The 24,359-nt window shown below is 40.8% G+C and overlaps 1 protein-coding gene across 8 annotated transcripts in view; it reads right to left on the bottom strand.

The window, feature by feature from the left end:
* LOC122733309 (transcriptional repressor protein YY1-like) overlaps positions 1-23,974 on the bottom strand; it is a 119,320-nt gene extending 95,346 nt beyond the window's left edge. For 6 of the 8 annotated variants that reach the window (XM_043973600.1, XM_043973596.1, XM_043973601.1 and 3 more), the window contains exon 1: positions 23,716-23,974. The gene's annotated coding sequence lies outside the window, so the exon portion shown is untranslated. Of the gene's footprint in view, positions 1-2,487; positions 2,624-2,809; positions 2,959-23,715 lie in introns of those variants that run through there. The other 2 variants (XM_043973598.1, XM_043973599.1) reach the window with 2 other exon arrangements.
* Between the last annotated feature and the right edge of the window lie 385 nt (positions 23,975-24,359).

The raw sequence follows: 24,359 nt of genomic DNA, 5'->3' as shown, positions 1-24,359 counted from the left end.
ATACTATGTGTGAAAAATGTCAGATTACATATAACACCTTTGAGGCTTCCATGAGATAACTAACTTCAATCTAACAAAGAGAAGAATTCGGAGTGAGGACAAGGTGGGGTGGGAAATCTATTAGATGAAAGGGTCATTCTAGGCCATTTCAGTACATAATAAATCATTATTTCAGGCTGGTAATAAGGAATAAGGAGATTGAGAAGAATAAGACTGAAAAGTCATTATCCTGACTTTTTCATATCTTGTATCACTAGGTATTAAGAAGAGATGAGAATGGTAGCCTCAGCCAAGACTCGGTTAAGAGCTAGGAGAGGCAAGTGAAGTCTGGATTTTCTCTTTTTTTCCTTTTGTAATTTTATAAATTTGTTCCAATTCTTTGCTGCCAGTTAACTTAGATCACAGGATTAAGACATTGCTGATGATGTAGCTCAAAGCCCTGGCTGTACAGAGGAGGGCATGTAAAGTATTTTACTTGTGGTCCAGAAGACCAAAGCTCAAAAGCCACCTAGGATTCTAGCTATGGATCTCTGGAAGGGTCACTTCTCTTCTCCTGAGCCACTGTTAAGTGGAGAGACTAACCCAGCACCTACTTCACCGGATGGATATGAGGTTGAAATATGACAATGAATGCAATGAACCCTGTAAACCTTAACTCACTATGGTCACTAACAACAAGTATTTCAGGTCAGAAAACAGGCCCAGAGAAGCAGGTGCCTTGCCCAAGGTACCAAAGCAATTTAGCAATTCTAGTGAACCACCTATTTTGCCCTTGTAAAGACAGTACTCACATGGGCAAAAAAAGGTTAAAATCACTAAAAATAAGTGAAATGCAAATTAAGCAAGTGTTAGGTTCCACTTCACACTCATCAACTTGAAGAGGAACATGACAATTGTTGGAAAGGCTATGGAGGAGCTGTGAACTGGTACAAGCATTCTGGAGAGTAATTTAGAACTATGTCCCTAACGTGACTAAACTACCCATACTCTTTGACCCAGCAGTGCCAGTACTAGGTATTCCCTAAAGAGGAAAAGGACCCATATGTTCCATAATATCTATAGTAGCACTGGAAAAACTGGAAAGAAATTAGATGCCCTTTGGTTGGGGAATGGCTGAACAACCTGGGGTTCAGGAATAAAACTGCATCATAAGAAATGATAAGTATGACAGACTCAGAGAAACTTGGGAAAACTTGCGCAAAATGATACAGGGTGAAACGAGAACCACGAGGACACAATGACCACAGTAACAGAGTTGAAAACAACTCGGAAAGACTTCTGAACTCTGATCAAAGCAGTGACTCATCTCTGGAGCTCAGATAAGTGATGATGACTCAGGCTTCCGGCCTCCTGACAGAGAGGTGCAGATGAGAAATACATTTTCAGACATAGCCAATGTGCTGATGTGATCTGCTTGACTCTACTTGTTAGAAGGAAGGGCTTCTATTTGTGTGGGAAGCAGGGAAGGGTGAGTTAAATAGTGGTGAGAGCTGCAAGGGGAAAAAAAATCCTCAAGAAAACATTTTAAAACAAGGAAGAAAATACAAGGAAATTAGGGAGGGGACCCAAATAGGGCAATTTTGTTAAATTTAATTTATACTTAAAAATCCATTGTATATAATATAAATATACAGGCTCAAATACTCATTTTTTTTGTTCTCTGCAAATTGAAATGTTTGTTTTTGCTGATGACTGGTAAGTTCACCATTTGAAAAAGAAAAGGGAAAAGAAAAAGAATGAAGGTTAGAACACTTCCAACTTAATCTAACAGACCAACTGTTTCTGTGAATCCTAGCATCAGTCTTAACATCAAACCTGATTCTTTCATTTTACAGATGAGGAAACTAAGACCCTGAAAGGTTCACCAATTTATTGAAGGACACACAGTATTTTTTTTTCATTCATCGCCAGAGCCAGGATTCAAAACCAAGACTTCTGACTTCAGGGGCAGCATTCTTTCCAACTCACCACACAGGAATTCTGACCCCTTGAGAACAGAAACCCTTCATGGTCCTTTACAACAGTTTAAAAACCAGCAAATGATTTGAAAGTTTCTTATCCCAGGGCTCCACAACAAATGTAGATTGTATTTGCTACTTTGATTTCTCTTGCTTAGGAGTGCTTGGATCCCATCTGTTCCTTACAAGCTTCCTATTTCAGTGGCTTCAGTGCCAATCCTTTCTACGTACATCATTCATTCTCATTATTTCCACTCCCCTTTTTGCCTCTCCTTATTCTACTTTGCCTTAATAGCTGGCCCCCATTACTGTCCCATTACTTTAAATGAGTCGTCTTTTAATTTCAGCCTCCCTGTTTCTCTCAGCACCGATACTTAAGTCACAGACATATATGAGAAACACTATGTTTTGCCTGCCTCCCCCGATTTCTGGAATTTTAGACAGCTTTCCTCTTCCCACGGGATGTCCCGCTATTTCACCTGCTTCCTCCTCTCGCTGTGTGCCTTTATTATACAACCTCTCTTTGTACCTGAGGCCTTTGGTCATGTAAATTATCCAATTTGCTCCATTCTCCCGGCCAGAACTGCGGAGGTATCAAAGATGGGGTCCTAGGCACACAGCACCGCGCCCCGCACCAAGACCCCTCAGGCCATTTTCTTTTAGAGATTCCCAAGTAGGAAGGTTAATGAGCTGCAGCCACAGCCCTCTCAGAGCTCAGCCACTATACTCCTGGCATTTGCTGCTTTTGAAGGTTCAGCTCCCCTGGTTTCCATGACAATCATTCTAGCTCTTTTAGACCCTTAGTTAAAGACTGACTCCCACCATCCAAATCGCCCCCACATTCTACTCACCTACTACTGCTTTGGTCGATTATCAGGCCAAGATAACTCCCTTTTTGTGGGCTGGACAAATTCAAAATAGGAAGAGTCTCCCAGGGCAACCTGGACACTGTTCTCTATTCCCACCCCCCAAATGGGGATTCTGTGCAAATGTTTCATTGCCTTCTGGGATCGCCCAACCTTCCGGGTGTTCAGGAGACTTGAATCAGCTGGGTCATCAGCTGCAAGGTCATGATTGGAAGATAAACAACCCCCTTGCTTGCTGGCTATTACGGGCCGAGGAGGAAAGATACCCTTTTGTAAATACAGTCTGATGGGCTGAATTCACCCATGTGGGAACAAAGAAGCTTTAGCAAGTTTCTTTAGTGCCAAACCACCTGACAGAGTTTCCAGGGATGCCACTGGCTTCTGCTATCTTCTCTGCATCCTCCAAAAGTGGGAAAGGTAACAAAGCACAAGGAACAAGAAGAACCATTGCCTTGGGGGTAAGATGGACCAAAATGAATCGTCCTTCAAACCTCCAAGCTCAAGCAGAGAATGAGAGAAGGACTTCCTAGGAAAGCTTTTGTCCTTCTCGTCTTCGGTGTAATCAAACAGAAAAGGGAAATGATTCCTTCCTACAGGGTTAGAGAATGCTCTGGGAATATGGACCCCTTCAGAAAACAAAAACAAAAACACAAAACCACAAAAGATAACCAGGGTTAGAATTGTAAGTGACCTTACAGATGATCCAGTCCAGGGGTTCTTAACCTGGGGTCTCTGAACTTTTAAAAAGAATTTTGTGGAAAATGGACAATTTTGATTACATTAAATTAAAAAGCCTCTGTACAAACAAAACCAACATAACCAAGATTAGATGGAAAACAGAAAGCTGGGAAACCATTTTTATAGCCAGTGTTTTTTGATAAAGGCCTCATATCTCAAATATATAGAGAACTGAGTCAAATTTATGAGACTCCAAGTCATCCCCCAATTGATAAATAGTCAAAGGATATGAACAGGCAGTTTTCAGATGAAGGAATTAAATCTATCTATAGTCACATGAAAAAATTCTCTAAATCACTACTGATTAAAATGCAAATCAAAGTAACTCTGAAGTACCACCTGACACCTATCAGATTGGCTAATATGACAGAAAAGGAAAATGTTGGATGTTGGAGAGAATGTGGGAAAATTGGAACACTGATGCATTGTTGGTGGAGTTGTGAACTGATCCAACCATTCTGCAGAACAATTGGGAACTATGCCCAAAGGGATATAAAACTGTGCATACCCTTTGATCCAGAATACCACAACTAGGTCTGTATCCCAAAGAGATCTGAAAAGAGGAGAGGGACCCACATGTACAAAAATATTTATAGCTGCTCTTTTTGTGGTGGCAAAGAATTGGAAACTAAGGGGATGCCTGCCCATCAATTGGGGAATGGCTAAACAAGTTGTGGTATATGAATGTAATGAAATACTATTGTTCTATAAGAAATGATGAGCAGGCTGATTTCAGTAAAACCTGGAAAGTCTTACATGAATTGATGCTGAATAAAGTGAGCAGAACCAGGAGAACACTGTACACAGTAACAGCAACATTGTGTGATGATCAGCTGTGATAGACTTAGCTCTTCTCAGCAAAACAGCGATCTAAAACAATTCCAAAGGACTCATGATGGAAAATTCTCTCCACATCCAGAGAAAGAACTACGGAGTCTGAATGAACATTGAGGCATACTATTTTCACTTTTTGTTGTGTTCTTTTCTTTCTAGTGACTTTTCCTTTTTGTTTTGATTCTTCTTTCACAACATGAATATGTGGAAATTGGTTTAACATGATTGTACTGTATAACCCATATTGGATTGCTTGTTGTCTTAGAAAAGGGGGAGGGGAGGGAGGGAGAAAAATTTAGAACTCAAAATCTTATAAAAATAGATGTTGAAAACTATCTTTACATGTTTTGTGTTGTTTTGTTTGATGGGGCAATGAGGGCTGTGACTTGCCCAGGGTCACACAGCTAGCAAGTGCTGAATGTCTGAGGCCAGATTTGAACTCAGGTCCTCCTGAATCCAGGGCCAGTGCTTTATCCACTGTGCCACCTAGCTGCCCCCAACTATCTTTACATGTAAATGGAAGAAAATAAAATTCTATTAAGTAAGAAAATTGTTAACTGTTTTTTAATACAACTGATTTCCTTCGATAATCACACAAATATATGTATATGTATATATATATATATATGTAATTTTATGGATTTAGAACTATTAATATGAGAATGGATCTGTAAACTTCACCAGACACACACAAGTTAGGTAGGTATCCCTGATCTAATTTGATCTCTATGTAACAGAGGAAGAAACTGAGAATCAGAGAGGGGAAAGGAAATGCTCAAGGTCACACAAGTAGCAAGTGACAGAGCTAGTATTTGAATTCAGGTCCTTGGACTCTAGAAATTCTTCCTACTGTACCTGCTCTGCTTCCAACTTCTATCCCTTGATCTTGTTTCAGTGCCTGGTTCAGTCTTTCTACCCTAACTCCTTTCCTCATTCTAAGAGATTTAAATATCGATGGTGGTGTTCCTTCAGATGTTCTACCTTCTCAAGTTTCTCAATCTACTCAAAACCCACTATCTAGCCCTCTAATACACCGGGACTACACAGAGGGATGGTCACAACTTTGATCTTGCATCATGTACAAGTGTTCCATTTCCACACTCAGGAACTCCAAAATTCCTTCATAAAATAATGTTTTATCTTTCTTTTTCTCCTCATCCTAAACTTTTCCTACACCTATTTCTTCATCTTTGTCCTCTAATTTTTCCATCTCTCATCCCCATCCCAGGCCCTTACTTCTGCTCAGGCCACACTTCCCCCTGCTGAGTCCATCCAACTCCACACTTGTCTCTCCTCTGGAATCCCTCATTCCCCTGTCTTAGCACAAATTAAGCCTTGCTAAACCTCAACCCTGGATTCTCCCACCATATGCCTTCTGTAGAAAATGACAAAACCATGCTGAACTGAATCGGCCATAAATTTATGGCAGCTAACCTCAAGCACTAGACAATCTTAGTCCATCTCCAGAATTGATACCCTAGCCTACTCACTATGGTGGCTATTCTAAACCTTCTCTTCTTTCCTCAAGACTTCCAAGTCACCCCCTTCTCCCACTAGCTCATCTGAATAATTCAGCTCATACTTCACTAAAAAATGAAGCTATTCACTGAGATCTTTCCCTTCTCCCCTCTTCCTTTTCTCACATCTCTGTGATGTTATCCCCAACCTATTTACTGGTCTCTGATGAGGAGGTAGCCCTTCCCACCAAATACAACCTCTCAATAGAGAGGCTTCCCTTCCACATCTTCCAGTAGACTGCCCCTGCTATCATCCCTACCTCTTGTCGTTCAGTCGTTTCAGTTTTATCCAACTCTTCGTGACCCCATTTGGGGTTTGTTGGCAGAGATACTGGAGTGGTTTGCCATTTCCTTCTCCAGCTGATTTTGCATATGAGGAAATTGGGCAAACAGGGTGAAGTGACTTGCTCAGGATCACCCAGCTAGTAAGTGTCTGAGGTCACATTTGAACTCAGGAAGTCTTCCTGACTCAGGCCCAGCACTCTATACATTATGGCGCCACCTAGCTGCCCCACACTCTTGCTGAATTGCAAACTATCTTTCGGATCCTTTCTTGGTGCCTACAAAGATGTCCAAGTTCTTCCTTCCTTAAAAACCATCTCCTTCCAGATACTAACAAGCTCACCAGTTAACTCCCATATCTCTCCTCTCCTTCTCAGCTGAACTCCTTGAAAATAAGCTGTCTGCAGAAATATGTTTAATGATATATATATATATATATGGAATGGGGGAGAGAGGGAGAAAAATCTGAAATTGGAAAGCTTGTATAAACAAAAGTTGAGAACTATCTTTACATGTAACGGGAAAAAATAAATAAATAAAATACTTTATTAAAAAAGAAAATAAGCTGTCTACATTTGGTGCCTCAATGTCCTCTCTTCTCACTTTTAAACCCTCTTTACTCATACTACCACTAGGTTTATATCCCAAAGATATATCCCAAAGAGAAAAAAGACCTATTTGGGGTTTTTTTTTTGGGGGGTTGTTTGTTTTTTTTAATTTTACATATAAGGTATTTTATTTTTTCCATTACATGTAAAGATAGTTCTCAACTTTTGTTTATACAAGCTGTCCAATTTCAGATTTTTCTCCCTCCCTCCCCTCCCTCCCACCTCCCCTAGACAGCAGGTAACCTGATATAGGTTATATCTATATATCTCTCTATATATACATATACATATAGATATACACACAATAACATTAATCCTATTTCTGCATTAGTCCTATTATAAGAGAAAAAATCAGAGCAATGATGAAAAACCTCAAAATAGAAAAAAAAAAACCACACCAGTACCAAAAACAAAAGAAATTGTATGGTTCATTCAGCATCTATACTCCACAGTTCTTTTTTTTCCTTGGATTTGGAAATCCTCTTCTATCATGAGTTCCCTGGAACTCTTCTGTACCAGTGCATTGGTGAGAAGAATATAGTCCATCACAGTAGATCAACACTCAATGTTGATGATACTGTGTACAATGTTCTTCTGGTTCTGCTCATCTCACTCATCATCAGCTCACGTAAGACCCTCCAGGTTTCTCTGAACTCCTCCTGCTCATCGTTTCTTACAGCACAATAGTATTCCATTGTATTCATATACCACAACTTGTCTAGCCATTCCCCAATTGATGGGCGCCCCCTCAACTTCCAATTCCTTGCTACCAAGTAAAGAGCAGCTATAAATATTTTTGTACATGTGGGTCCCTTTCCCCTTTCCATGATCTCTTTGGGAAAAAGACCCAAAAGTGGAATTGCTGGTTCAAAGGGTATGCACAGCTTTATCGCCCTTTGGGCATAATTCCAAATTGCTCTCCAGAATGGTTGGATCAGCTCACAGCTCCACCAACAATGAATTAGTGTTCCAATTTTCCCACAGTTTCTCCAACATTTATTATTTTCCTTTTTTGTCATTTTAGCCAATCTGATAGGTGTCAGGTGGTACCTCAGAGTTGTTTTAATTTGCATCTCTCTAATCATTAGAGATTTAGAGCATTTTTTCATATGGGAATAGATAGCTTTGGTTTCTTCATCAGAAAACTGCCTGTTCATATCCTTTGACCATTTCTCAATTGGGGAATGACTTGGATTCAAATAAATTTGATTTAGTTCCCTATATATTTTAGACATGAGGCCTTTATCAGAAGTACTGGCCTCAAAAATTGTTTCCCAGCTTTCTGCCTCCCTTCCAATTTTGGATGCATTGCTTCTGTTTGTACAAAAATTTTTTAATTTAATGTAATCAAAATCATCCATTTTACATTTTATAATATACTCTATCTCTTGTTTGGTCATAAACTGTTTTCCTTTCCAAAGATCTGATAAGTAAACTATTCCTTTCTCTTCTAATTTACCTATGGTATCACCTCTTATGTCTAAATCATGTACCAATTTTGACCTTATTTTAGTATAAGGTGTCAGATGTTGGTCTATGCCTAATTTCTGCCATACTATCTTCCAGTTTTCCCAGCAGTTTTTGTCAAATACTGAGTTCCTATCCTAGAAGCTGGAGTCTTTGGGTTTATCAAACACTACATTACTAGTGTCATTTACTACTGCATTTCCTGAGCCTAGCCTATTCCATTGATCTACCACTCTATTTTTTAGCCAGTACCAGATAGTTTTGATGACTGCCGCTTTATAGTAAAGCTCCAGGTTTGGTACCGCTAACCCCCCTTCCTGTGAATTTTTTTTCATTATTTCCCTGGATATTCTTGATTTTTTGTTTTTCCAGATGAATTTTGTTATTATTTTTTCTAGCTCTATAAAATAATTTTTAGGTAGTCTGATTGGTATGGTACTGAATAAGTAAATTAATTTAGGCAGTATTGTCATTTTTACTCTATTAGCTCTGCCTATCCATGAGCAATTGATATCTTTCCAATTATTTAGATCTGATTTGATTTGTGAGAAGAGTGTTTGGTAGTTGTGTTCATAGAGTTCCTGGGTTTGAAAAAGACCTATTTGTAAAAAAAAAATATTTCTAGCAGCTCTTTTTGTGGTGGCTAAGAATTGGAAATCAAAGGAATGCCCATCAATTGGAGAATAGCTAAACAAACTGTGGTATATGATGGTGATGGAATATTATTATGCTATAAGAAATGATACACAGGATGATTTCAGAAAGTCCTGGAAAGCTATGTATGAACTGATGTACAGTGAAGTGAGCATAACCAAGAGAACATTGCGCAGAGAGACAGCAATACTGTTTGATGAAGAACCGTGAATGACTTGACTAATCTCAACAATACGACGATCCAAGACAATCCCAAAGGACTACTGAAACATACTGTCCACCTCCAAAGACAGAACTGATATTGATGGGACAGACTGAAGCATGCCATTTTTCACTTTCTTTCATTTTTTTCTTTTATTCAAGTTTCATTGTACAAAATTACTAATATGGTAATGTTTTATATAATCAAACATGTATGACCCATATCTGATTGCTTAGTGCCTCATGGAGGAGGGAGGGGAGGGAAAGAAGGAGGGATAAAATTTAGAACCCCAAACTATAAATAAGAATGTTTATTACTTTAAAAAAATCCTCTGTAGTCTATCTACTAACTGCAACTGCTGTGTCCCCAATGGCTGATGAAACTCAGTCTCCAAACCTAAGGACCCTTTCTCAGTCCTCATCCTTCTTGTGCTATCTCTAGCATTTAAGAGTGTAGAATGCCGGGGGCGGCTAGGTGGCGCAGTGAATAAAGCACCGGCCCTGGATTCAGGAGTACCTGAGTTCAAATCCGGCCTCAGACACTTGACACTTACTAGCTGTGTGACCCTGGGCAAGTCACTTAACCCCCATTGCCCCGCAAAAAAAAAAAAAAAAAAAAAAAAAGAGTGTAGAATGCCTTCTTTCCCTAGAGACGCTGGTATCTGTGTTTTGGGGAAACTGTCCACTCTTGGTCCTTCTACCCTTTCCAACAACTTCTTGGTCATTCAAATCACAGTTCTGAACCATAGGCACCCCTAAGAATCTAGCTCTTTTCACTTACTTATCGGCTTATTAGCTCTCATGGCTTTGATTATCATCTCTATACACATGATTCTCTCATCTATGGATCCAGCCCTAGTCACTCTCCAGAGGCCCAGTTCTGAATCATCAACTGCCTAGTGGACATTTCCAACTGGATATCCTGTAGAACCTCAAATTTAGTATGTCCCAAACTTAGCTATGACTATGAAGGGCAACCCCATCCTTCCTATGATCTAAGTTCACAGCTTTGGTGTCACCTTCAACTCTTTTTTTCTTGTTTGCCCCACAAATTGCATCAGTTTCCAAATCTTGTCATTTCTTTCTCTGTAACATCTCTCTGGCTCATTTTCTTTTCTCCATTCCCATAGCTATTGTGATAGTTCAGGCCCTCCCCAAATGTCACCTGGGCTATTTTTATAGTTTTCTAATTGGATTTCCTGTGTCAAGTCTCTTCTCACTCAAATACATTTTCCATAGAGCTTACAAAGTGATCTTCAGCAGAAGTCTTATCTGACCATATCACTTCCCCCCAACTCAATCAACTCTAATGACTCCCTATTACCTCTTGATTCACTTTATATATTTATAGATCTATCTATCTATCTATCTATCTATCTATCTATCTAATTCCTATGTCTACAGTCTTTTTGCACTGCCTGTTCCTCATTGCCCAGAATATTCTCCCTCCTAACATCAGAATCTTAGAATCCCTTTCTTTCCTTAAGACTCACCTTGAGAACAAAGAACTGACGACAGCAACAACAACAAAGTCCCACCTCCTACAGGTGGCCTTTCTCAGTCCTACAGTTGTCGGCAACTTGTAAATCTATCTTCTATCTACTCTGTATTTGATCTGTATTGATAAATCAATATGTATCAATATTGCATCAACAGTATCAATTGACACATATCAATTTATGTATCTGTTGTCTCATTTATTAGAATGTAAGCTATCTGAGGGCAGGAAAAGTTTGTTTTTGTTTTTGCTTTGTATCTCCAGTGACTAGCACAGTCCCTAACACATTAAGTTAGGACTTAATAAATGCTTATTTTTTTGATTGATGAACCCACCTGAGTTCAAATCTGGCCTCAGACACTCACTATGTGACCCTGGACAAATTGCTTCACCCTGTTTGCCTCAGTCTCCTCATCTATAAAATGAACTGGAGAAGGAAATGGCAAACCACTCCAGTATCTTTGGCAAGAAAATTCCAAATGGGGTCATGGGGAATCAGACATGACTGAAATGAATGTTAAAACAAGTGACTGGGCTGCAAGTCATGTTCCCTCAGGCCAAGATACTTAGTCAGTAGACTAGGTCTATGATGAATAAGCAAAAGACTGAGGAGGCCCTATAGCCAGTCAACTAATCTGTCAACGATCATTTATTAAGTGCTTACTATGTACAAAGAACTATGTTCATCGATGGAAATACAAAGAAAGAAAATATAGTGGCTAGGGGAGAGGGGGACATGGTAAAAGAAAGGGCCCTTTTTCATAGGATCAGATATCCAGAAATAACAAAGGGCAAGAAGGACTTTGGGGAAATGCATGTTGGGAGATTCAGAACCGAAAATGATGCTTATTTATGAGTTTCTTACAACCCTATGGCCTCATGCCATTGGGCATTCAGATATCCCCCATTTGCAAATGCCAAGGTAAAATTGTATCTCTTGATGCTCCCTATACTTCTAAATGTGTAATATCTACTAGTAGCCTGAGTCATTCATTGGGATGATAAGAACAAGGTCAAGTAAACATTAAAAATATTAACTGTCTCAGAAAGTGCCTAAAAATACAAATCTGAAGATAAAGCCTTCAGTTGGACCATGAATCATGAGGTTTTGTTTTTTAAAGCCCTTCTGTACTAGGCTAATATCTGAAACAAAACCCATCTTCTGCTTTGTGCTGGCCAACCTTTGACATCATTTCATAGGCCCTTGGAGATCCACTCCATCTAGATATATTACCCTAGCCAGATGCTTGTAGCAGTTACCTACTAGCCCCCAAGACATCCTTCCTCATTTCTTAAGGAGTTTAATATGGTATGCAGTCTTCTTCTCTATACTCCCTACCCCTGCCCTTATACACAGGGCCCTTGTCCAAGGTGGTACAGTGGCTAGAACACTGGACTTGGAGTTATGAAGACTTGAGTTAAAATTCTGGCTTGGACACTTAATAGCTGTGTGACTCTGATCAAGTCACTTCACATGTGTCTGCCTCAATTTCTTCAACTGTAAGATAGGGGTAAGAGTAGCACCTACCTCACAAAGTTGTTCTGAGGATCAAATGAGATGATATATGTAAAGCACGTTGCAAACCTTGAAACATTATATACATGTTGGCTATCATCACCATCATCCCCAAGTAGGACATTCTTATCATCATCATCATTCCCTACAATTCTATCTCCTTGATTCAAACCTCTGAAATTCCTTCATCTTACCACAACCTCATATCCTCTCATCTCTCTTCATTTTCACCTAGTATAACACAGTATAAATGGTAATCACTTAATAAGTGCTTGATGGACTTAATAAGTCCATTATTTTAAGTCAGTCTATAGTGTTGCCTGTGTACCTACAATGTCATGTGTATGAATGGGAGGGGTACAAGAGACTTGTCCAGTCTCTATTGCTTTGAGTAGTTTTCGATGACCCCCACCTTTCCAAAGCTCATCAGAAGCCCCATTATAGGCTCAGAGAAAGTAAGGTTGGAAGGAACCTTAGAGATCATCAGGTTCAACCCCCTTGTGTTACAGATGAGGAAAATGGGAGCCCAGGGAAGGCAAGTGACTTGCTCAAGGTCACACAGATAAATAAGTAACAGGATGCCAGTGATCAGGGCTTCGACCCAGGTCCTCTGCCTTGCAATCCATTGGACTTTGCCACCATGCCAAGCTACTCCTAACCAATCTTCTTTCCCTCTACCATCTGTCATACTTGCACATTTCCCTTTCTCGTATTTTTATTTTCTGTTCTCATTCATAATAAGGGTATGAGGATTAATACAACCTAGCCCACACCCCCGAAATGGGATCCATCTGTAGTCAATCAAATTTAATATGCACCTCCTATGTGCCAAGCACTGTGCTAGGCACTGGGGATTAAAATACAAAAGAAAAAATTACAAATATGTCTATACTAGACTAGGACATTGATTCACAAGCCACTTTCAGATTTCATACAAGCCAAATTTGCAAGAGGAAAAGCATAACCTACATTCAGACCAAAAAGAGTATTTCCCTGGCATAGTTTTCCCTACACTGATTTATCTACTGCCAAGATAGTCTAAAAGAAACATGAGCTGTCCTTTGCAGGGCAGACAGAGTAGCATTATAAAGGAAAGTCAGTTGCTTGCCACTGATAAAACTTTTCTCCCTCCACCCTTACCAAGATGCTTCTTTTCTCCCGCTTTCCCTATCTCTACTGAGCTGGGAGGACAACCCCCCCCCCAAAAGGCCTGAAAAACAAAGAGGCGATACAAGCAGGGAGTTGGGACTGATGAAGCTGTCTGATCCTTTTTCAAGAACAAAATGCAAAGTGTTTGGGCAAAGCCCAAATGTGAAAGGAATGGGAGTCTGAAACGTGAATATGAACTCAGAATCATGTTTTCCCCCTCCTCTTTTACAAAGACAGGAAGGCTTCACTGACTGCTACAGACAAGCAATTCCATGGATTCCCTCCCCAGAAGCTTCTTTTCAAATAATTGAAGGGGATGCTCAATTTCGGTGAGAGGTTACTAAAAAGAAAGATGTCATCTTCCCCATCTAAATTCACAGACCCCCTAAAATCTATCCATAGACCATAAATTAAGAATCCCCACTTTAAGAAATCTTCAAAAATAGAGAAGAAACAAGAAGGCATCAACATTCCAATGAACTTTGCCATCAAATGATGTGACTCTAAGGTCATTGTTCATTAATAAACAAGAATAAGGAATTCAAAGATGGATGAAGGTTCCTGAAGGTGGCAGGCTACCAGGCATTAAAATTTTATTATTTCTCCTTTCTCCTATCCCCATTTCATATATTCACTAGGAAAATCACTTTGGCATCCGAGTGAAGGATGGAGTAGAGTAGAGAAGGATTTGAGGCAGGGACACCAATTAGCTTCTATTGCACTAGCCTAGTTGTGAGGTGATGAGGGTCTGTGGCAGGGTGGGAGCAATGGCAGAGGAGAGAGAACAGGGGAGAAAGCAGAGATGTTATGAAGCCAAAATCCACAGGACTTTGCAAGTGATTGGATATAGGGGTGAGAGAGAACAAGGAGTTGAGCATGATGCCTAGCTTGCCTGCCTGGATGACAAGTCATTAATCTTCAAGAAGAGCCTTGAATACTTTCAGATGGTACTTTGACATGCAATAAATCCAATTTCAATTGACTGGCTTACTTCTAGGCATGATAACATGTAGCTTCTTTCCTTCTAATGATTTTATAGTTTTATTTATTTACATTTCTCACCTAACCCGTGACATATATCAAACATTCAGGTACTCAAAGGCAATTAGCATTTAGGTGTATTAGAGGTTAAAAACTGTCATGCTTAGTGCTTTCGCGCTCTCTCTCTCGCTCTCGCTCTCTCTCTCTCTCTCTTTTCCTTTCTTCCCTCCCTCTCTTCCTTTTTCTTTTGTCTTCCCTGTTCCCTCCTTCCCTCTCTTCTTCCTCCCTCCCTCCCTCTCTCTCTCCTTCCTTCCTCCCTTCCTTCCTTCTACCCCACCCAAGCCTGTGATGTCAATGCTTTAAGGAATTTCCAGTGAGAAAATTCTCCTAACAATGCAAAATGGCAACTGATGGAATTGCTAATCTTATCATATTACCCTGCAGCCCTTCAAAGTTTCATTTAGGGTCAAACCCACACAGCTAGGATGTGTCAGAGCTAGGGTTTTGGACCCTTCCTGACTGAGGCAGATTTATTATCCACATGGCTATGCTGCCTTTTATTTCATGGAAGCCTTCCAGTTGGACATCTATTAAAATATTGTTCTTGTTAGAGCACATGTGTAATTGATTTGAAGTGAAACCAGAAAACTTTCAAGGGCTCACCACTAATGCCATCTGGCCCCTCCCTTATGCCAGTCAATTAACACCATGTCCCCCTCCCTCCGAGGCCAAAATGTGAACTATGTGAAATAAAATCAGAAGCCCAGCTCTTCTCTGAGCTATTTCAAAAGATATGGGAGGACCCTTTGACCCAGCAATACCACTTTGGGGTCTTTTTCCCAAAGAGATCATAAAAAAGGGAAAAGGACCCACATGTACAAAAATATTTATAGCAACTCTTTTTGTGGTAGCAAGGAATTGGACATTGAAGGGCTGCCCATCAATTGGGGAATGGCTGAACAAGTTGTGGTATATGAATGTTATGGAATGCTATTGTGCTGTAATAAATGATAAGCAGATGGAGTTCAGAAAAAACTGGAAAGACTTAGATGAATTGATACTGAGTGAAATGAGTAGAACCAAGAGAACATTATACACAGTATCATCAACATTATGTGTTGATCAACTGTGATAGACTTGATTCTTCTCAACAATACAACTGTAAAAGATAGTTCCAAAGGACTCATGATGGAAAAGGCTCTCCAAATCCAGAAAAAAAAAAGAACTGTGGAATATGGATGCAGATTGAACCATACTATTACTTTTGTTTTTGGTGCTGTTTTTCTTTTTTGAGGTTTTTCCTTTTTGCTCTGATTCTTCTCTTATGACTAATGCAGAAATATGTTTAATGTTATTGTACATATATAACCTATATCAGATTACTTGCTGTCTTGTAGAGGCGGGGGAGGGAGGGAGAAAAATTTGAAACTAGAAATCTTATAAAAACAAATGTTGAGGGGCAGCTAGGTGGCGCAGTGGATAGACCACCAGCCCTGGAGTCAGGAGGACCTGAGTTCAAATCCGGCCTCAGACACTTAACACGTACTAGCTGTGTGACCCTGGGCAAGTCACTTAACCCCAATTGCCTCACCAAAAAAACAAACAAAAAAAAACCCACCAACAAATGTTGAAAACTATCTCTACATGTAACTGGAAAATAATAAAATACTTTTATAATTAAAAAAAAAGATATGGTTAGATTCTTCTCACCAATCCAACGGAACAAGAATGTTCCAAAGGACTCATGATGAAAAGGCTCTCCAAATCCAGGGGGAAAAAAGGAACTGTGGGATATAGATGCTGATTGGACCATACTATTTCTTTTGGTTTTGATGCTGTTGATTTTCTGACTTCAGGTTTTTCCTTTGTGCTCTGATCCTTCTCATATAACATGACTAATGCAGAAATATGTTTCATGTTATTATGTATATTTAACCTATATCAGATTGCCTGCTGTCTAGGGGAGGCGGGGGAGGGAAGGGAGGGAGGGAGAAAAATTTGAAATTGGAAATCTTATATAAACAAATCTTGAAAACTATTTCTACATATAACTGGAAAACAATAAAATACTTTTATTTAAAAAAAGATTAAAAAAAGATATGGGAGGATCAGAAAAGAAACTAACACTTCATCTGCACAGAATATGATTTTGACCCCAGCAGTGATTTTTCTATATCACCCAGAGACCTGATTCTATCAACAGAGGTTCAAGAACTGGAAGAAGAAATACAAAGGGAAGGAAAACATAGTGATATGGAATTCCTAGTAATTTATCTAATAAATCTAGAATAATCTGAGGGGAGGAAAAAGGCCTCATCTATTCAATGAGTTCAGCCAACCCCACATTTCTCTTTTGCACAAAATGCCATTCATTGATGCCAAATGGGGTCTAGCATCTAATAGCAGGATAATCGTTCCCAATTTGGCATATTAAGAATACCAGCTAGCTAATATTAAACACTTGAAGTGACATGACTTGAAGTGACAGTCTGGTTTTGATCATTTTCCCAGGGTTTAATTAATTCGATTGAGAAATAAATCTTCTGAAAGTCTAAAACTATATGAATCAGAAAAATGTAAAATGAGCTAATATACTTTTAGCAAGTATGAAAATGTACATGATCATTGTACGGTGTCCTATTCTACTAGAGATTTCATTCAAAAGTTGGTCAAATCAGGTCCTCTCTAGCCATGGTAATGTGGCTTGTCTGTCCATGTCTTGCTGTCTATGGCACACATAGGTCTTGTGGACAGGAGAAGGCCATATTTGTTAAACCCAAACATCCCCAGCTTTTGGGCCACAGACATGTGGAGATACACTTCACAACCTTCTCTTACACCATTCTTAAATACAAAGTAACTGGCAGAACATAAGAAGGGAATGGCCAAGGGCCCTTACTGTTGCATCTTTCTGGCCTGCCTGCTCGTATACTCTGTACTCACTTGCAACTCAACAACCTGAAGGGTGGCTGGCTTCATCTAAGATACATAAATGTTTTTCATGCTGTCTTCTTTCCTTAAACATCCTGGGCTACACCACTGAGTCAAGGAAGGGCCAGCATAATCAGCTGGCCTCTGCCCATTTGCTCCTGAGAGTCCTTGTTATGGTGTCACACTTGCAGGCCAGCATCAAGATAATCCAATTTGGAATTGTCAGAGAAAAAAAAAATTAATTTGCCACTGCTTCTGGGGTTATTCTTTTCCCACCTACCCTCTGCTATGCAGATCCTCTCTTGCTAGAACTACTGCCCTGGGGAAAAAGCTGTAACCCAAATGTATGACAACAAAATCAGCAGTCAGTTTGGGCCATATGTTGGCCGTATCTCTAAGAATATAATGCAGTACATAATGGAGATCCAATGAATGACAGGAAAATCATGTGTATACCACAGAGTGAAATAAATTGTAACCAACATTGGGCCCATCTTATGACAACCTCATGGAAAGATATGAAAGTCACATGGGATGTGCAGGCATGGATGGCATGTGATCTACACCAGTGAAGGGGAATGACATCATGAAGGTCAAAGATCTATTGGGGGAGGGGTATGTGAACCTATTAGAGAGTACGTGTAAGACATATGGACATTGAGGACTTTGTTGATAGGACTTCGAAAGACAGAGAAAAACTTAACTTCCCTATAGCTGTGGATATCTCATGGTTAGACCAATCATGATGAGAGCTCACTTCTCCAGCATAATTTATAAACACCAAATACTCTCCTATCCTACTAACCAAACACCATGACAACTCCACGAGCTAGCTAGTGCAGGCATTATTAAGACTCTTTTACAAATGAAGAAACTGAGAGAGGTTAAGAAGTTTGTCTAAGGCCCAAGTAAACTTGGTAAAGGCATGACTAGTGATAGATCCAACCTTCTTTCAAAATATTTCAAAGTAGGCGCCGTGGATAGAGTACTGGTCGGGGAGTCAGGAAGACTGGAGTTCAAATCTGTCCTCAGACACTTACTAGCTCTGTGACTATGGGCAAGTCACTTAACCCTGATTTCCCTCCCACCAAATACCAAACAAACAAAATGTATTGAAGTGGCAGTCGGCTTGGAATGGGCCTGTGAATTTGGAGTCTTATCAATTGGTGAAGGGGCAGGTTTCTGCATGTGGGACATACTGAAACAACTAGAAGAGTATGAGAGGCCATATAGGATTTAAGAGTACAGGAACTAGAGGTGAACTTGGGTTCCAGGTTTGCCTCTGCCACTTCTTCCTGTATGACCTTGTACAAATCAATTTCATTTATCTGGGGCCTATTTTCTTAATCTATAAAATTAGGTGGACGGATGGGATGCCCTGTTGTGTTTCTTCCAGCCCTTAATGGATGATTCTATAAGAGATACAATGGAGACCACTCAAATGTTATAAGCTTCTCAAATATTCTTTGTTTAGATGAGAAAGCTGACCACTTTCAGTATCACTGTAGAAATAAGGGGACCTGGGGCAGCTAGGTGGGGCAGTGGATAGGGCACTGGCCCTGGATTCAGGAGGACCTGAGTTCAAATGTGGCCTCAGACACTTGACACTTACTAGCTGTGCGACCCTGGGCAAGTCACTTAACCCTCACTGCCCCCCCCCAAAAAAATCTGGTTGTTCTACCATTTGGGGCATATATGTTTTGGCTTTAGACATTTGACAATTACCGGTTGTGTGACCCTAGGCAAGTCACTTAACCCCAATTGCCTCAGCAAAAACAAAAAACAAAACAAAACAAACAAAAAGAAATAAGGAGACTTGGGTTCCAGGTCAAGATTTGCCACTCACTAACTGCGACCTTGAGCCAATCGACTCTCTGAAATGATAGCTACCTCATCTGCAAAACAGATCATCTCGAAGCTATGATTCTGATAAAAGAAGTCCAAGAAAATTGCACATATTTGCAGTCCCAAATCATTGACATCTTATACCCTCGCTATACAATTTGTCTGAGCTCCATCCAAACAGGACCACTCTTTGTTCCCTGATCTTACCCCGCACTCCCCAACTCCTAAATGCATACATTAATGTAGGTCTATTGCCAATTGCTCAAATATACTCTTTCCTCTACCTCTTGCAATACTCTTCTTTCAAGGCCTAGTTTAAGTCCCATGAAACCTTCTCTTCAATCTCCTCCATTTCCTAATGGTGGTGGGCTAGGTTCCCACCTCCACTCTACAGAGTAGACATAATATCTTCACACCATTTGCATGACCAGTTATAATACAGATAAGATGGAGGATGACCCAATATGACTAATGCAGAAATACATTTAATGTGATTGTACACATATAACCTATATCATATTGCTTTCTATCTTGGGGAGGGGGGAGGGAAGGAGAAAAATTTGCAACTCAAAATCTTATAAAAACAAATGTTGACAACTATCTTTACATGTAACTGGAAAATAATAAAATACTTTTATGATTTAAAAAAAGATGAAGGATGACCACCTGTTCTGCTATGACCTCATGAAATTCTCTGGGTCTCCATATACTCCCAGGTTCTTTTCTGACTTTCCAATGAACTCGAAAGAGCCCTGGGCCTTGCTACCCACCGTACCCATAAACCCTCAGGACTTCCAGACAGGTACCAAAACCAACTACCTATTTGCCTTATCAGAGAGTGGCATTATAATAATACTCATTCTAATTTATTTTCTAATCTTTGATCCTTTAATGCAGAAGGTTCCAGAGGATTTTTTCTTATGAATCATGAGCTATACTTTATTATTGGTCATTCAGTCACTTTGGTCATTTGAGACTCTACATAACACAAGTGGGAGTCTTCTTGGCAAAGATACTGGAGTGGTTTGCCATTTCCTTCTTCAGCTCATTGGACAGATGAGGAAACTGAGGCAGACAGGGTGAATGACTTGCCCAGGGTCAGCTCTTTAGTATATGAGGCCATATTTGAACTCAGATCCTCCTGACTCTAGGGGCTGGTACTCTATCCAATGCAGCACCTAGTTGCCCTTTATTGCTGGTGATGGGGTTAATTTTTTACATTAAAATCTGAAGAATCAATCAATATGAACAATATGAGCATATTATTTTTTAGCTGGACCAGTTGTTGTTCATCCTTCATTCTTGAAGAAGACCGACATTACAAGGGTGATGTCTTTCTTGACTTGCACATGAATTGCATTTAAGTGAGGCAGAGGTATACAGGCCACAATGCTCAGGTGGCCTGAATTGTCATTTTGTGACCTGTGTCTCCCAAGTGGACCCACTTAATTATTCACAGGTCATGGACGTCAGGATGCTTCCCAAATGCAAACCAAAGACCACAATGTGGTACAGGAAAAAGGCTGCTGGGATTGGAAATCAGATGACCTGGCTCTGAATCCTGACTCAGCTTCTTGCTACCTCTGTGACCTTGGACAAGTCACTTCCCTTAATCTGGACGGTGGATTCATCATCTCCAAAATGAGGGAGCTGGATGAAATGATCCCCAAGGTCCCTTTCAGTCATACATCTATGATTCTGTGACAGAGGGTTAATGTTTCCATCTAAATGATCTTGCCACTGATTGGACACAACCTACATCTGCTTTCACAAGGCAAAAGACTGAGGGGAGGAGGGTGGGGATGGGGTAAGAGTGGAAGTGCCTTTTTTCATGGATCTGTGATTTCATTGGGATAAAGACTTCCCACTAAGGAAACTCCCTCTACCAATACAGATTAGCAACTACTCTGACTTAAAATCTTAGACAATTTATCAACTGATTTATACTGATAAAAACCTAGAATCTTATTTCATATTACCTCCTTCCACATACTCTATGATGTGGTAAACCATTCTACTCTCTCCCTTTTCCCTCTCCCCAAGTGCTCTGTATTCTCCTCCCACCATGCTTTTGCTAACACCATTGCCTTTGCCTAGGATGCCTTCCTTTCTCCCCTTCAATTCTTGAATTCCTATCCATCCTTCCAACAGCAACTGAAATGTCACTTCTTTTCTGCTCCCTCCATCCTCCCCCAAGGGAAGAACAGCCTTCCCACTTGGACTTCTTATGGAACTTTGTTTGCACCTCTTTAACATACTTATGTAATGGTGCATATTCTAGGTACCAGGTCTTAATACTTCAAACTGGTACACAGTACAAAGAACACTCGATTTGGAATCAAGACAAACCAGGAATCATGGAATATAGGTCTAAATCCTATCTCTGCCACTTACTATCACTGTGACCATGGGCAAACCACTTCCTTCTTGGCCTCAGTCTCCTTATCTGTGAAATCAAATGGATATATTAATGACCTCTATGGTCTGTTCTAGCTTGAATCTCTGTTCCTCTGACTCCCTAACTAGACTGAGCTCCAAGAGGGCAGGGGCCAAGTCTCATCTGAAATTTGTAACTTCCCCTAGTACCTCATGCAACACTCTGCCTCCATCCCTAGGCTATGACATTCACTATATGCGGCCTTGTCGAGCAGTGGAACGAGCATTGGATTTGGTTGAAGAGGACGTGGGTTCAGGTCCCAGCTCTGTGCCTTTGGGCAAATTATTTAATGTCTCCATCTCTCGATTTCCTCATATGAAAACACAGGGGGTTGGAGTAGAGGGCCTCGCAGTTTCCTTTCAGCTCTAAATCTACAATATTATAAACCCATAAAGTTTCTTAGTGCTACAAAAGGACCTTAGAAAAGCTTGTCCAACTCTCATTTTCCAGATGAAAGCAGAGCTGTGTGTGAGCTGACTTCACTGGGGCTGAGTTTCCTCATTTATAAAATAAGCAGATCATACTGGATGCTCTCTAAGTCCCCTTCCACTTCTCAAATTCTATGAGGTCCACAGAAAGTGAAGCTACTGGCCCTAGGTGTCATAGCTGTTCAATGATCCCTCATGTGACCCTCTTTCTACTCTGAGGACTGGCCAGCTCTATCCTCGATCCTCACAATAGTGCCCCTGGCACGAATATAATTTTATTCTGACAAGGAGAATGGGACTAACCCAGAACTACCTTCCAGATGATAGCATCTGAACCTTAACCAATGCCTAGATTTTACCCACGGGGGCTCCTGAGTGTAATAGACCAATATATACTCTGCAACACTAAAGGAAATGAGCACAGAGGCCTTTTGCAGGGAAATCACAGGATTCGAGATTTAGAGATGAAGGGAAAAGTGGATATTATCTTGTCAACTCCTCTTATTTTATGCATGAGGAAAAAGAGGCCTGGAGAGGGTGACTGGCCCAATATCACACTATTATTAAATAGCATGATTGGACAGGACTATAAGTAGGAATATTTTCAGCTGGGGCAAACACAATTGTGTGTGTGGATAAGAGCAGGGAGAAGTGTGGTCGTAACAGAGGAGAGTTTAACCACAGAGGCAGTCACATGAGGGTGGTCCTACTTACACCCCTTTGGAGGCCCTGGGAAAGAAAGGCCACGGTGCTGCAGGCACCCTGGGGAAACTGCCCTGGGGACAAGGGGCAGTCACACCTTAAAGGAGTCCATGCCGGCACAGGCATGGGAAACAAAGCAAGGGAATGGAGTTCGGCACAGACAAGAAACTGCAGCTGCCTCCCTCCCCAGAAAGAGTACATGCCCCTTAGATATTGACATCCTAGAGTTAAACCCCATTTGACCAATGCTGGTTACATCTCTGTAGCCAGGATGTACAATCGGGACCTTGCTTCCCCAAATCAGGAACCCATTTTGCCATGCAGTGTTCAAAGACAGAGGACTACATGTCCTCGGCAAAAGCCCACATACAGAGGGCTGCTTTAGCAGAGCTCAAAGCAAATCAGGCAGAAAAGCAAGAGCGACAGCTTTGGCCTCCAGGAAACACAGATAACATTCATTTAGTTGGAAATAGATTCCTTCGTAGCAACTCCTGCACCTTTAGGGAACAAGCTGCATTCCCCCCCCCCCTTAGATAAACGCTAAATAATTAATGTGCTCACACAAGCCACCACACTGCTTTTTATGCAATAGAAACAAGCTAGTTCATTGCCATTTATAAACAAGATAAATAGGTGAACAAACAACACCTTACAACATTTAGTCAATTTCAGCACTGACCAGACACAATTCATTAGTCCCAAATAAAAGAGAATAGAATTTGTTTTCAAGGTCTCAGAAAAGGAACACACTCGTGTGGAAAGGACATGATTTCAGCTTTAGGTTACCTCTGGAATAGCTAGGTATGGCATGGGCACATGTCCCAGCCATGCCTGCAGCTTCTAAAGTTAGAGCAAGGCAGCCAAGAAACTCGTCTTGGAATTCCAGCCAAAGGCCCCGATCCTGCTTCCCAAGAGAGACAAAGGTGAACAAATTAGTAGGGCATTTGGATGCTTGGGATCTGCATTATTGAACAAGCTAAAGCTGCATGGAGGCAGGACCATTGCCTAATGGCCTATTCCTTTCCCAGTTTTAAGGGCTCTTTTGTTTGGGACTTAAGGGAACCTTTTTTACCAATCAGTTTAAAGAAAAAAAGTCATTTCACCTGCAAGGCTTCTACTAGGCAGAGCCCCAAAGTGGGACGATTCTTGCTGAATGAGCTTGCTTTGGATGGTCACGTGCCAACACCATGCCTTCCCCTCCTAGCAATTCCTTTCTTCCCACTTCCTTCCTTCCTTCTACTTCCTCCATGAAGACACAAGGCTCTGCCTGCAAATGCCGTAAGCAGAGAACCGCCCTCCCCCTCCAGATTCCCATGGAAACAGGAAGGAGCAGCAGAGACAAACACCCTTCGATCCTTCGGATGATCTGCTATACTTCCCTGATGTGGGCACCCCCTCCCTGGAAGCCAATCACCACTCCCTCCATGGCTTAGCTGACAGTTTTGTGAGTTGCTCTGCCCCCAGAAAAACAAGAAAAAGCGTCGCCTGGTGGCCAACCTGCTGGTAATGAGCCCCTCTGAATCTGCTCCTTAGAGGAAAGGCAGGCTCTCCATCCCTCAGCCTGCACTTAGGAGATGCTATCAGAGCTTGGGCTCTACTGCCAGAACCTTTAAGAAGCCAGGGTCATCTCCATGACAGGAGGAGGCACCAGAGTTACACTTGAGCTGAATGCATCTCTATCTTTGTGCGTGCATATAGGTAATATACAGATGCACAATATAGCCATAGATCTTGATGTATGTCATTT

This window comes from Dromiciops gliroides, chromosome X, assembly GCF_019393635.1.
Source record: "Dromiciops gliroides isolate mDroGli1 chromosome X, mDroGli1.pri, whole genome shotgun sequence".
In the NCBI taxonomy this organism is placed as follows: domain Eukaryota; kingdom Metazoa; phylum Chordata; class Mammalia; order Microbiotheria; family Microbiotheriidae; genus Dromiciops; species Dromiciops gliroides.
The sequence above is the reverse complement of the archived record's forward strand: the minus strand, read 5'-3'. Positions and strand labels throughout refer to the sequence as shown.